Raw genomic sequence first — 14831 nt, forward strand, 5'->3', positions numbered from 1 at the left:
TTTTTTTGCGAATGTTTCTGTGTTGTTATGTTGGCAAAATTTCAGTATACATTTCGGTAAAGTCGTGAATATCGTTGCTGACGCTGTCTGCACCAGTTTTCAGATCACCAGTTACAGCATCTAACCGAGGTTTACTTAAATATGAAATGCATCATTCCTTGGGAGAACTACTTGTGGAACACGAAAGTCTGAGGAGATAGTTTAGCTGACGCCCACAAACTCAGGCTGTATTGCACTGCCGCCGAAAAGAAGAAAATGTCGTATTCAAAAAGACCAATATTTTAGTAACCCCCCACCCCCCCCACCCGTTGAACCTATCCAAATAAAAATATCCCTATGCAGGAAAGATATCCGATCCTTCCTGCATATCCCCTCCATTAGCCTGGAGCAAAGGTTCAGCACAAGAGGCGGAAAGGCCGGCTGTTCCGGCCAGTATCTACGTCCCACTCTCCCCTACCCAAAAGGCAGCTGCCTCGAAAGACCAGCAGATTGCGAACAGCAACAGCTGATCGTCTGCTGATGAGCGGTTGGTTCAAATGGCTCTGAGCACTATGGGACTTAACTTCTGAGGTCTTTAGTCCTCTAGAACTTAGAACTAGTTAAACATAATTAACGTAAGGACATCACACACATCCATGCCCGAGGCAGGATTCGAACCTGCGACCGTAGTGGTCTCGCGGTTCCAGACTGCAGCGCCTAGAACCGCACGGCCACTTGGCCGGCTGATGGGCGGTGAACACACACAAACACCGACACACGCATCACACACACAAGCGCCTGGCGCTAACATAACAGATTTTGCCTCTCTCTCACCTCTGGCGGCTCAGACACCGACAGAACGGGAGCCAGAGCCGACAGAAGACACAAACCACTCCTAAGACCGCCCGTGGCAGCAGGTCGGTCCACTACGCAAACCACTTCAAAACACACAACCAAATGAGTCCACAATCTCACTAGACAACCGCCGAGTGCTGCTGCAAACTCCAATCAAATCTCAAATTAGCATCAACAGCAACACAGGGAACAATAAGAACAACCCTGCGACTGCAGCACACTCAAACAGACAAGTATCTATGCAGAATCCGAACGAGTCCTCGGCTGGCTTCCTATCAGTCATTATACATAACTACGAAGACATTAGTCTCCAAGACGAAGAATTTAATAAGAAACACAACCTCCTACAATAATTTACTCCAAACTCAACGGCGACCACGCAAGACTGTACGTGGCAAACTAATCACACTGTGCAAATCTACTGGACTTTCTAAAGAAAGGATAAATAGAACACCTCACGTACAGGACAGTTTTGGAAAAGACCCAGCAGTACGTGATCAAGGGAACAGATTCCTGAACCCCGATGGAGACAGTACACGAGGGACTCACCGTCTTTGGATGGGAGTGCATTCGTGTAAATCGAATTACAGGCTTCAGCACAGCTAGACCATCACACAAATACATGGTGGTGCTGACCGGCACAGTCAAGTCCCGCGAGTTGCTGAGGTTAAAAATTATTTCTTCACATGGTCGTCAGTGCAGAAGTCTATAACACGCCGCGCACCCCCAAACAAGGCCACAACAGCCAGCTTTATGCGCATGCGCGTATCCGATGCGGTCTCGCTCCTCGTTGCTGCATGGGCGTTGGTGGTCACACGACACAACAGTGTAGACTCCACAACACAGCACCACGCAAATGCTTTAAGTGTGTTGCGGCCCATCCGGCCAACTACAGGGTGTGAATCGCGTACAAAGGAGCTCTGAGGTGCAAAATACACTCCTGGAAATGAAAAAAGAACACATTGACACCGGTGTGTCAGAACCACCATACTTGCTCCGGACACTGCGAGAGGGCTGTACAAGCAATGATCACACGCAAGGCACAGCGGACACACCAGGAACCGCGGTGTTGGCCGTCGAATGGCGCTAGCTGCGCAGCATTTGTGCACCGCCGCCGTCAGTGTCATCCAGTTTGCCGTGGCATACGGAGCTCAATCGCAGTCTTTAACACTGGTAGCATGCCGCGACAGCGTGGACGTGAACCGTATGTGCAGTTGACGGACTTTGAGCGAGGGCGTATAGTGGGCATGCGGGAGGCCGGGTGGACGTACCGCCGAATTGCTCAACACGTGGGGCGTGAGGTCTCCACAGTACATCGATGTTGTCGCCAGTGGTCGGCGGAAGGTGCACGTGCCCGTCGGCCTGGGACCGGACCGCAGCGACGCACGGATGCACGCCAAGACCGTAGGATCCTACGCAGTGCCGCAGGGCACCGCACCGCCACTTCCCAGCAAATTAGGAACACTGTTGCTCCTGGGGTATCGGCGAGGACCATTCGCAACCGTCTCCATGAAGCTGGGCTACGGTCCCGCACACCGTTAGGCCGTCTTCCGCTCACGCCCCAACATCGTGCAGCCCGCCTCCAGTGGTGTCGCGACAGGCGCGAATGGAGGGACGAATGGAGACGTGTCGTCTTCAGCGATGAGAGTCGCTTCTGCCTTGGTGCCAATGATGGTCGTATGCGTGTTTGGCGCCGTGCAGGTGAGCGGGACAATCAGGACTGCATACGACCGAGGCACACAGGGCCAACACGCGGCATCATGGTGTGGGAAGCGATCTCCTACACGGGCCATACACCTCTGGTGATCGTCGAGGGGACACTGAATAGTGCACGGTACATCCAAACCGTCATCTAACCAATCGTTCTACCATTCCTAGACGGCAAGGGAACTGGCTGTTCCAACAGGACAATGTACGGCCGCATGTATCCCATGCCACCCAGCGTGCTCTAGAAGGTGTAAGTCAACTACCCTGGCCAGCATGATCTCCGGATCTGTCCCCTATTGAGCATGTTTGGGACTGGATGAAGCGTCGTCTCACGCGGTCTGCACGTCCAGCACGAACGCTGGTCCAACTGAGGCGCCAGGTGGAAATGGCATGGCAAGCCGTTCCACAGGACTACATCCAGCATCTCTACGATCGTCTCCATGGGAGAATAGCAGCCTGCATTGCTGCGAAAGTTGGATACACACTGTACTAGTGCCGATATTGTGCATGCTCTGGTGCCTGTGTCTATGTGCCTGTGGTTCTGTCAGTGTGATCATGTGATGTATCTGACCCCAGGAATGTGTCAATAAAGTTTTCCCTTCCTGGGACAATGAATTCACGGTGTTCTTATTTCAATTCCAGGAGTGTATTTGTGCGTCACTGTGCGAGCTCGTCGGTTTGCTTGCTGTAGCCTGCTGGCATATCCAGCGACGTTGCTGATATGGTGCTTGTCGACGTTTGTTGCTTGTTGGTGTATGTAGCTTGTCATAGATGGTTGTGCCCTAGCTAGTAGTGTCTTTTTCTGCTTATGCTTCCATCTATTTTTGTAATAATAGTTTCCCTTTGTATGTATTGTAATGTATGTTAACCGAAGACCTAGAAACGACGGAGAGGCTCCGTCCCAGCCGCAGCCGCAGTGGTCCACAACCCCACGACGACTACCGCAATCACTTCATCCCTCCGCCGCCCCACAACGAACCCAGTGTTATTGTGCGGTTCGGCCTCCGGTGGATCCCACAGGGAACGTCTCACGCGAGACGAGTGTAATCCCTATGATTGCCTGGTAGAGTAGTGGTGGTGTACGTGTACGTGGAGAACTTGTTTGCGCAGCAATCGCCGACATAGTGTAACTGAGGCGGAATAAGGGCTTCCGTTTTGATGTTACTTGTGCTTAAGTACATTGCAACCTGTTTCGGTGAATCAGTACACCATGTTCAGGCCTTAACTGTGGCTCCAGTCGTACGCACGATCCCATCAATGGCCAACATTTGTGACAAAGAGATGTTGTTTTTGCAACCATCAAGTTTCAACCATCAATTTATGGTTGCAAACAGCAGCGCTTTCACAGTATTCTACAGAAGCCAGTTGAAAGATGTTGTCCACTGTTGGGATTGTGTATTCGATTAGGCTTCACCAACTCAGCGTCAGTTAACCTTGTGGCGCGTAGCGTCCAGTACAGTGGACAGCTGTTAATGGGCACTTATTTGGCATTTTCAACAAATCTTGAGGCTTCAAATGCACACAGTTGACTGCAGTGGGCACTCCCTACCAGTGTTGGGTCCTGCATGCATTAGTATTCTCATGACTGAATGAAAACACCGGAGAATTGATCATTAAAAGTTGTCCACTGCAAAGAAATTCATAAACCACACTGTTAAGGCTTGAAGAAGACATACTGAGTCTCCGAAACTGTTAGCAATATAATAAAAATAACACCAAAACGACAGCTGCAGGTGTTTCGTTTTCTCTCACAAAGACTCTCTGTGTACCCCAAATGGTGAACTAGGCCTTGTTTACCTTCTTATACACTAAGTATTGGGAAATGACAATGAAAAGATTAGAGGATTCCTCTTCCCCGTTAAGCTCATCAATTTATGTAGAGCAATACCTGATGCCACTTCGGAAGCATGCCATTCATCATCTTTCCTATGCTGCGGTGTACACCAAGAGCAAGGAAAAATACTTCTTAGCTTTCTGCTGTGGGTGTGTTTGGGGAGTGTTATTTAAAAAATCACAATGAAATCGGTTTGCGATTTAGTTCGTACTAAACGAGAAACTTATGAAGATGTTCTGTACATCTTCGAGCAAAGGATAACACTTGTTCTTTTTTTTACATTCAACAATAACCCCTTCTGTCTGCCAGCGTACAGATTGATCGGGTATTTCCCAGTTACAGAGCTAAATTGAAATGATAGTTTTACTCTGAGTTGACAAAAGTTATGGAGTAACGATATCCACATAGAGAGATGATGATAGTATAGCGTACACACGGTATAAGAGGTGGAGGTGTCATTTGTACTCAGATGATATATGGGAAAAGGTTTCCGACGTGATCATGGCCGCACGGTGGAAATTAACAGACTCTGAAAGCAGAATGATAGTAGGACCTTGACACAAGGGATATTCCATTTCGGAAATGGTTACGATATTAAAACTTCCGAAATGAATGTGCCGAGAATACCAAATTTCAGGCATTGCCACTCACCACAGACAACGCAGTGGCCGACGACACTCACTTAACGATCGAGAGAATCGGCGTTTGCGTAGAGCTGTGAGTGCTGACAGTCAAGTAACACTGCTTGAAACAAGCGCATAAATCAATATGGGACGTACGAAGAACGTATCCGTTAGGATAATACGGCGAAATAATGGGATATGGCAGCAAACGACCTACGCTAGTGCATTTGCTGTAGTAAATCCAGTACTAGAATCAGAATTTAAAAGACCTTTGCACGACTTCATAATCAGTTTAGTTACAGGAGTTAGATAACATTCCCTCGGAATTTCTAATATCATTAGGAGAAATGGCAACAAAACGGCAATTACGTTGATGTGTAGAATGTATGCTACTGGCGGTATTCCATCGCCTTTCTCTGCTGGTAGAGATGACTTAGAGTATTCTAGAGAGGCGTCGGAGCCTGGCTATGAAACAGTTCGGACGTGTGTATTAGTAGTTCCGATGGAAATGGTAAGTTGCCGGGTCTAGTAGTGTTTCATACATCGAAAGTGTTATAATGTGACGGTATAATTATATTGATGAGTGTGTAGAAATTTCGTAATTTTTAAGTGAATTTTGTGAAGAGAAAAAGACATGAATTCCGCTTTGCGTGTTGAGCAGTTCGGTGGCTAAAATCTGTGACTGCATTAGGTACCGGCAGATTTAATATTTGTCGAGCATTCTCAATCAAAAACAATCCGTTTTTTTGTACCTATTACGTTTTCGGGAAATGCAATATCATAATCTTGCTCACGTAAGTGAAAGGGATTGTGAGTGATTGTGTTAAGACTAGCACAGGCTTGGCAGTGATACTTGTTCCCCTAAGTTTCAGAGTATACTAATTAAGAACCAAATTTCCAATGTTTCATTTCTTGTGAAAACTTTCTCGCGAAACGTAGATTAGTGACTTTAATTGCGGCCTAGTTCAAGTCGAAGTACATTAGGTTTCCCTCGGCTTCCCTACTGATGATCTGCTGAGACAATGTTCACAAGGTAGGTGCATGTTCGTCGTAAAGGACGGGAGGAATCGCGCCGCACATTATATACTAGTGAGACATGGACTGTGGGAAAAAAGGAACAGAAGTCTTTGAGATATTGTGCCGCAGAAAAACGTTGAAAATTTGGCGGACTGGTATGTTTATGAATGAGGACGTTCTCCGCTGAATCGACGAGGAAAATAATGTACAGAATAAGCTGACAAGAAGAAGGAATAGGATGATAGGAATTCGTTTATTAATACGTGTTTCGCCTACGTGGGGCATCTTCAGAGAGTCTCAAATTTCTACTTTTCCAACATTTTAAAAACCGTAAAAAGACTCTGTGTTGTTACATAGATTTTTAAAATGTTGTAAAAGAAAAATTTTGACCTAATCTGAAGATGCTTCAAGAAGATGAAAGGCGTTTTTGTTAAAGGAATGAATTGCAACCAAGACTGTTTTTAATACAAATATTTTACATGCTGTTGCTGTACCAGATGGTCTAATGGAGTAGACAATGTTTTTAGGTTGTTTTAAATGATTGTAATGCTCTCGTTCTAGAACAGAACATGTTTTAAGGGAAAAAGTTCTATACTGAACGTTTTCTACATGCCATACTCATATAACAAGTTAACTGTACACCAAAATAGTAGTTCAATACAATTCAATCTTCAAGGAAACATTAACTACCATTGTTCCTTTAATAGTCACCTTCTGCAACTAGCCATTTCAGAATGTCACCGTAACATTCAGTTTCATCCTCGGAATAACTGTATGAAGTTTCTAGTGATCCACCCTACTGACTGCTTCAGTCCACATATTTCGTGATGAGGAGCGTCTTTGAACCTTGGCTCGATAACTGCTATGGCTCAAATTCTCAATAAAAGCCACCAGAAATGGCAGCCCAAGTCTTCATTTACGAGAAGTCACCCACGCTCTGCTAACGCCATATCAAAGAGCGTGAAGCAGCTGTAAGGGATTCGGTGCTTCCACATGTCCTTGTGGTAGGAGACTGCCCCTAGACGCCGGAATAATAAGCAACGACATGAGGCTGCAGGGCGTGGCAACGAACTCATTATTAAAAATTATGTGCAACCAAAGGGCAGGTGGCCTGTAACTCAAAAAATGTCATGACAGTATCTGCAATGACAGATGACTCCGGATTATTCGATTAAATTTTGGGCGTACAGTGGCATGAACTCCATTTCTCATTCCGATATATCGGATACGTGTCATTTAACCGTGTTCAGAGTGAGCCGAGTGTTTGACGCTCGAACACTTGCTCCGTCCGTTCGAACTCGTGGACCGCGTCACTGAGCAAGCAGCCACAGATATCCAAGGCTCCAGGAAATAGATCTGTGTCCCCGTGATCGATCCCAGCTGGTATATACTTGAAAACCCCGAGAGCTGTAGTGTGTTGCCGTCTTTGTACATTTACTACGGAAAGTGACGAATTGCATGATTTATCGAGCTGAAACCAATATCCCTATCAATTAAACCGGTCGCTATCAGAATTCAGTTGTGTTTTTCATTACTGAGACTCAGAAAGATGAAGTCGAGGCTAGAATTTCGACATTTTCAAACGCCATAGAGCGCTGTGAGTCACTAAAGAGCTCAAGAAAGGTAGTAGGAGTAATCCACTAAATTACAGACACGTATCATTAACGCCGATATGGAGCAGGATTTTGGAACAGATATTGCGTACGAACATTATGAATTACCTCGAAGAAAACGGTCTATTGACACATAGTCAACATCGATTTAGAAAACATCGTTCTTGTGAAACACAACTAGCCTAAATAAAGAAAAGAGTGAGGCCATCAGCATGAGAGCTAAATGGAATCCGTTAAAATTCGTTTACATGATAAATCAGTCAAATCTAACGGCCTTAAATTCAACTAAATACCTAGGAATTGCAATTAAAAATAGCTTAAATTGGAAGGACCGATTAGATGCTGTGGGGAAGTCGCGAAATATGGGAGAGAATGACACTGAAATGATGCAGAATTTGGACTGGAAATCATTAAAAGAATGGCGTTTTTCTACGTAGAGGAATCTTCTCACGAAATTTCAATCACCAGCTTACTCCCCCGAATGTGAAAATATTTGACACCGACCTTCATAGTGAGAAACGATCACAACGATAAATTAGGGGAAATCAGAGCTCGTACGGAAAGGTATAGGTGTTCGCTCTTGTTCATTGGAATAAGAGAAAATTGTGAAAGTGGTTCGATAAACCCTCTGCAGGCACTTAAATGTGATTTGCACAGTATCCATGAAGATGTAGATACCAACACCGATTTATTAGATTATAAGAACCGGGTGTACTACAGAGCGGAAAAGGACTTTTACTTTGTGTTTGTCGAGTTTACGTCCTACTTTTGACGATGACATATGGTAATAAAGCCTTCGATTTAAACTTTTCCTTGTCTTCTTCTGCATTACTTACGATCGTCGTTTGTTCGCTCGTAGTGTGTTACGTACCTGCTGTGGAGGGTACCTGTTCATATGTATAAACTCTTCCTACAAATTGCTCTGTATACCAGAGTTCTGAGAAGACTCAGCGTCTGAGAAGGATGGTGGCGTCTATTTTCATGTAAATATAAATCAATCTGCGGCGCAGGGAGTGGCACGCGGTTAGAGGCGCAATATCACGGAATGCGCGGTCCCTCCCGCTGGAGGTTCGAGGCCTCCATCGGACATGGATGTGTCTCTTGTTCTTAGCATAAGTCAGTCAGTTTAAGTAGTGTGTAAGTCTATGGACCAATGACCTCAGCAATTTTGTCCCTCAGGGCTTCAACAAAAAAAAAAAAAAAAAAGGATCCATATGCTTCGGTTTGCATCAAGTGGCATCATCTTTCCGTCACACCAAAACATCCAGAACATGGAAGTCATCCCTCTTTTTAGATTTTCACTGTAAACTGGATTTGTCTGTGGATAGAATTCAGACAGTTTAAAATTATGATCATGTACGACTTTGAAAATGTGTCATCAGTAGAGGACTAAAATACTTTGGGCTCATGCCATCAGATTCCTGTACCTTTTCCTTGAAATCCACCACAAACAATTTTCCATCATGGCGACAAGGGACTTCTCATGCCAACACTGTCAGTTTCTTCAAAATTTTCGTTATTAAATGAACAGTATGTCGAGGTCATGACACGTTTGAACAAATCTGAAATATGGTCATCCATGGGTTTTCCCGTAAGACAGAGTATTCTGAAAGGCATCCTTTGGTGAATAACGAAACTACATATTCAGTAATATATTATAACAGTTCAAATTCAGTGATTTTAGTTTGACAAGGATGTACGGAGGTTTACATATGTGATGAGCACATTTTCCCACAATACATCTTAATAACGACCTAAGTTTGTGACACAATCACACGTCGGAGAGGAAATGTTACTATCGTACACGACCATCTTTCTTATGTATTTTTAAAAGACCATAACGCCTCAAAGGAATCTCAGCACCTGCTTTGAAACTTCGCACTGCTTCTGGCGGGAAAGGGGAGGCCTTCAAAAGCTATGTAGCCTTCCTTACCACCAGGTTGTTAGGGTCTTTAGTGGTCTACCTGTATGTGTTATCACTCGGTAAACTGTTCACGGATAAGTCTCTTATTCGGATTAAATAACAAACGAAAGAGTAACATCCTACGAGTAGGAATGTGGAACTTCAGAAATGTGACTGGGATAGGGGAGCTATAGTAATTGAAAAGAGAATTTCGAAGGCTCAGTAGCTTTTAGTGAACACAGTAGCTTTTAGTGAAATGAAATGGAAAGAAGACAAATATTTCAGATTAGATGACTATGAGGTAATATCAAAAGCACCCTAATATGATGTATAAGGAGTAGAATTTGTTGCGAATAATGAATTAAGGCAGACACTGACTTGTTGTGAAGAGTTCAGTGACTCTACTGTTCTTATCGACATTAAAACTAGAGCTACCAAGAACAGTTCAGGTACCCATGCCGCCGTCACAAGCAGAAGATGAAGAGATAGAGGAAGTACGTATTGTATGTGTAATTCACTATATAAACGGATATGGAAATCTAATAATCATGAATGACTAAAAGCGTGTAACAGCAAGGACATAGTTACAGGAGAATAAAAAGTACAGTCGTATGGTATAGTTGGCTGGTAGTCTCCGAAGTGCAGGTTCATCTACGTAATCGGACATGTTTCCATGTCTTTAGTGCACAACGACATCCTTCCTTCTCTAAGTGTGTTCAAGCATATCTGGTATGTGTAGGTGATTGTAATGGGATTGTGGTGTAGTGTGGCGTTCACGAGAAAACAGAGAGGGCGAAGCCACGTGCCGGCACACAGTGTACTCCTTTGGCTGTCGAGCTTACGTCCCCGTCCGACGGACAGATCAGCGTCAACAGTGTCACATTCCTTCATTTCACAGGATTGGAGAGACATGTGGGATTTAATCCAAGACATAGGCGCAAAGTATGGTGATGAAATTCAGCTAACAGTTCGCGCCACACCCAGCATTCACCCATCGAAACATTGGCCACGCCCAATGTTAACTTCGGTGATTTGATGAAAACGGGAATTTGATAATGCAAGATTTTAGGCTACTGGAGAGTATGGGCTATGTAATAGCAATCAGACAGGAGAAATGCAAGTTCTGTCATGTGTGAGTGGGCAGCAGACCACAAGAGATGAAGGTATACGTTTAAAACGCCTAGGTACACGGTAAGATTCCAGCTGATTTCAGAAGGATTCCGAAATCATTTAGGGAGTTGCGAGACATACTCAGTAGCATGTATATATTCAGATCATAATTTAGCAACAATGAAGAGTAGATTAAGTTTAAGAAATTCATCACGAAGAATCACTGTGGATAGAAGCGAGGTACCGAAGTACTGACGAATGAAGTTCACTAAGGCTGTAGATACTTCGATGTCGAATACCACAACAGGCAGATTACAAATATCTCTAAAAAGTGAGGTGACAAAAGTTCGCCAGACCAACACAGGTATGATGAAGGTAAAAGCGAAGTTACACAATATGATGAGAAGTACACTGCAGTAGTATTGTAATTTTTTACCTTCCTTAATATGTCTACAAATCGGCTATGTTTGATGTCGTAGTCTACAGTTGTTATATTTTTTGCTGTTAAATGCAGCGTTGCAGTACTGTGGCACCACATTAGCCCTACAAAAACCATATGCTTTTGCTGATAAATTTTAAGAAAACTTGTCGTTGCTTTCAATTAACCCAATGTCAATGTAAGTCATTTAATATGTTCATCCAATTAAGAGGCTCTTGAGAACCACAGAGCTCACGCAGTGTTAGAATAGAATTTTAAACAGTTTTTAAAAATCAGAGATGATGGTTATGAAGATGCAACTAATTGTGTTTTTTTCTGATTCTCACTTCACACACAATTTTCGATGAGTCACATACCTTTTGCCATACTGTGAAGAGTAACTGTACAGTACTTTAATTTTGTTATTATACGTATTTCCTACTAACATGTTAACTTTCGTTGTTTTTTGGGGCAGTGGAATACATGCAATTTAATGATAATCTTTGTAATATAGCTCTAATTAACGTAAAATGCTCTACAGACAGTGAGTACAGTGTATATCGACAGTGAGAAATTCGAACATTGAGCGGGTTTCGAGGTCAGTCGTACGCACTGAACAGACGGTCTAGCAAGGATCGGAATATAACGTTCGCCAGACCCTACTAGACTCTTGATTTCTGAATATGATAAAGACTTAATAATGACGTTGACATTGTGAAAAAATACAAACTATTTTGAGATCTGCGAAATGAACTGACAATGCACACGAGAGAGAAAAGTGATTGTTGTCAACTGAAATAAATTGTTTGCTGCGGAATGACTTGCAAGACCTAATGTATTCCCTGATCATTCATTTACAGCTTAATAAGGAAGCACACGCCATAAAACAATCACAGTCACTAAAAAAGCAACGAGGCAACCTTCACATCCGAAAGCTATTCGCCAGACCGTGAATTCGCTAATGCGAAGCGTATTATAAAAAGGATCTCTCTAGCTCAACCACCTACGAGTAGAGGTGACTTCTGTACTCTTTCAAAAACTGTGCATAAATGTTAGCGAAGCACACGTAAGAATCAAGTTCTATCTAATATTGTTTCCTTCACCCCAGTCTGTACCTAAAGAAATAACGTTAACTCTAGTGGATTACGCGACAGACATGAGGATGTGGCAGTAGCAGTCTACCACTGATGGATCTAATATGATTCTATACCGGGGCCAACATCCGCCTGCCGACGACAACGCACATCGTCTGCCAGGCACAGACAAGCTCTCTCTGTCTGTCTCTCTCTTTTAGCAAAACCTCGAAAAAGCAGTTTCAACCATTACAGTACTGATATAATCTACTAAAAATATGTCCCTTTTGATAACTCGTAGGTTTACAGTGAGTGAATTCAAACTTCGATGTGCTCGTTATTTGCTATATTTCTACCACCAGGAGGCCCTTGGTAAACTTTTTATTTGTAGTTTTAAACGATGACAGCATTTGGAATAACTGCAGCCGTTGGGATAAGGGTAAGAAAACTTCTTTCAAAATAAATCTAAAGACGTGAATTAATAACAATGAATTAATTATTATTTCTATATGCAGTTACATGCGCATAATTCGGAAGAATGTTATTTACGGAATATTACAATACTTCGGTGTAAACGATATGGGACGTAAGAATGTCATCTTCGAGTATATAATATTGATAATAAATTTACTTACCCTTGACGGGGTTTGGTACCTGTGAATTATTTATTCTGATTGCAAATAAAATTTTAGTAAATAACTATCTTTTAGTCAATTGAAAAGGCCCGCTTGGATCTGATGGCGTTAAGTTTGCCTGTGGTATTACAAAAATTTTCCTGGTTTCAATCAACTGAGCTTTAATTGTAAACAAGGTATCCGTGCAAAACTTTCGCACCTTTCTAGTTGTATATAATGACAATTTTTTAAATAAATGTAGTCGCTGGGATAAGGATAGTTCGTGACCGCGAGAAATAGGACGTTTGGCGCTTCGGAAAACATAAGCGACTGTACTAAAGACAACTTGTACTACAGGCACAGGTAGTGGACTACTGCAGTGGCTACTATCAATGGCAATGCTGTATACAAGTTATCCACGGAATACATTATTGAAAGGAAATGGAATGGTATTTGTAATAAGATAATATTAAATGTTAGTCTCTTACTCGTGATTACAAAGTTGGCTTCCTAAAATATAGGTATGAAGCTGGGTATCGTTGATGTTCTTTTGCCTCTGATATAAGTCTACTTTATGTTAAAATTTTCCACACATAGTTTCAGCCCAAAAGCGGTATGTAATGTCATAAGTCTGTTAAAATCCTTTCTAATGGTATCTAATTCATCCTTGGACGACTATTGTTTGTTGAGAAAAAGGGTGGTTGACTTGAAAAATAATTTTTATTATAACTGTTTCTATCTCTCTTTTTTTATTTTGACACCTATTGCATGTATTTTCACGTATCTGTTGGTGGATATGTTGCGGCATATATAAGCCTAGTGATTTTGGTTGGTAATTTGGTTATGTAAATATTTAATGTGGTAAAATGCATGATAAGTGGTGTCCTAGTACCAACCAGTCATAGTAGGGCAGGTCATTTGTCGTTGGTGCAAGGTAGAAACATAGAGGTAATTTTAAATTTGACAGCAGTACGTCTACAGTAATTTTCAAAATGCTTCAAATGGCTCTGAGCACTATGGGACTTAACTGCTGTGGTCTTCAGGCCCCTTGAACTTAGAACTACTTAAACCTAACTAACCTAAGGACATCACATACATCCATGCCCGAGGCAGGATTCGAACCTGCGACCGTAGCAATCACCCGGTTCCAGACTGTAGCGCCTAGAACCTCACGGCCACTCGGCCGGAAGTAATTTTCGTTTGTGCCCTGGAACTCGTCGTGTTCCTACGTTCTCACAGACCTGTGTGAGCGTCCTTGCTTTTGTAGATGCTAAAAAACTAAACTAATCTCCGCCCGAACAGGCCGTGAAGGCCAAAGGGTACTGACCGGCCGCCGTGTCATCTTCAGCCCAAATGCGCCAGTGCATACGGATGTGGAGGAGCATGTGGTCAGCACACTGCTCTCAAGACCGTATGTCAGTTTACGAGATCGTAGCCACTACTTCGCAATCAAGTAGCTCCTCAGTTTGCTTCACAAGGTCTGAGTGCACCCTGCTGCTAACAGCATTCAGCTGACGGATGGTCATCCATTGAAGTGGTAGCCCCCCACACCCCCTCCCCCTTACATCGCTTAACTTCGGTGATCTGACAAGAACCGCTGTCATCTCTGAGGCAAGGCCTTTCGCTTTGTAGATACTACTCAGTAATATTACAGTTCGTTTTACCTCCTCCCATTTTAGAGGGGTATACAAGGGAATTTCGTAATTTAAAACCTATTGTGGTATTGTTTACTAAATTTTAACTTGACCTTATAGAACAACATTATAAATAAAGCTAGTTATTCCGAGTCTACAATCATTAAAATTTACTTCATTACGTTTGTGAGGCAAGCATTTATGCTTTAACAGTCAATATTTGATATTTAATCTCTTCAGAGCCTGTTTTGTCACATGCGTCAAAATGTCGTGACAGAAAAATTTGATATTAAATACACTCATACTGAAATACTTCAGTTTTTTCTTCGATCTTTAATATTTATTGGGTAGTAGTCTTCGTTGTTGGGCAAGAGGAAGAACATGTAGCAATTACAGAGAGACTGAAGATAAATCAAGGCACGTTCATAGAATTTGTCGCCCTGTAAAATGC

This window comes from Schistocerca gregaria, chromosome 1 (genome assembly GCF_023897955.1).
Source record: "Schistocerca gregaria isolate iqSchGreg1 chromosome 1, iqSchGreg1.2, whole genome shotgun sequence".
NCBI classification, from domain to species: Eukaryota; Metazoa; Arthropoda; class Insecta; order Orthoptera; family Acrididae; genus Schistocerca; species Schistocerca gregaria.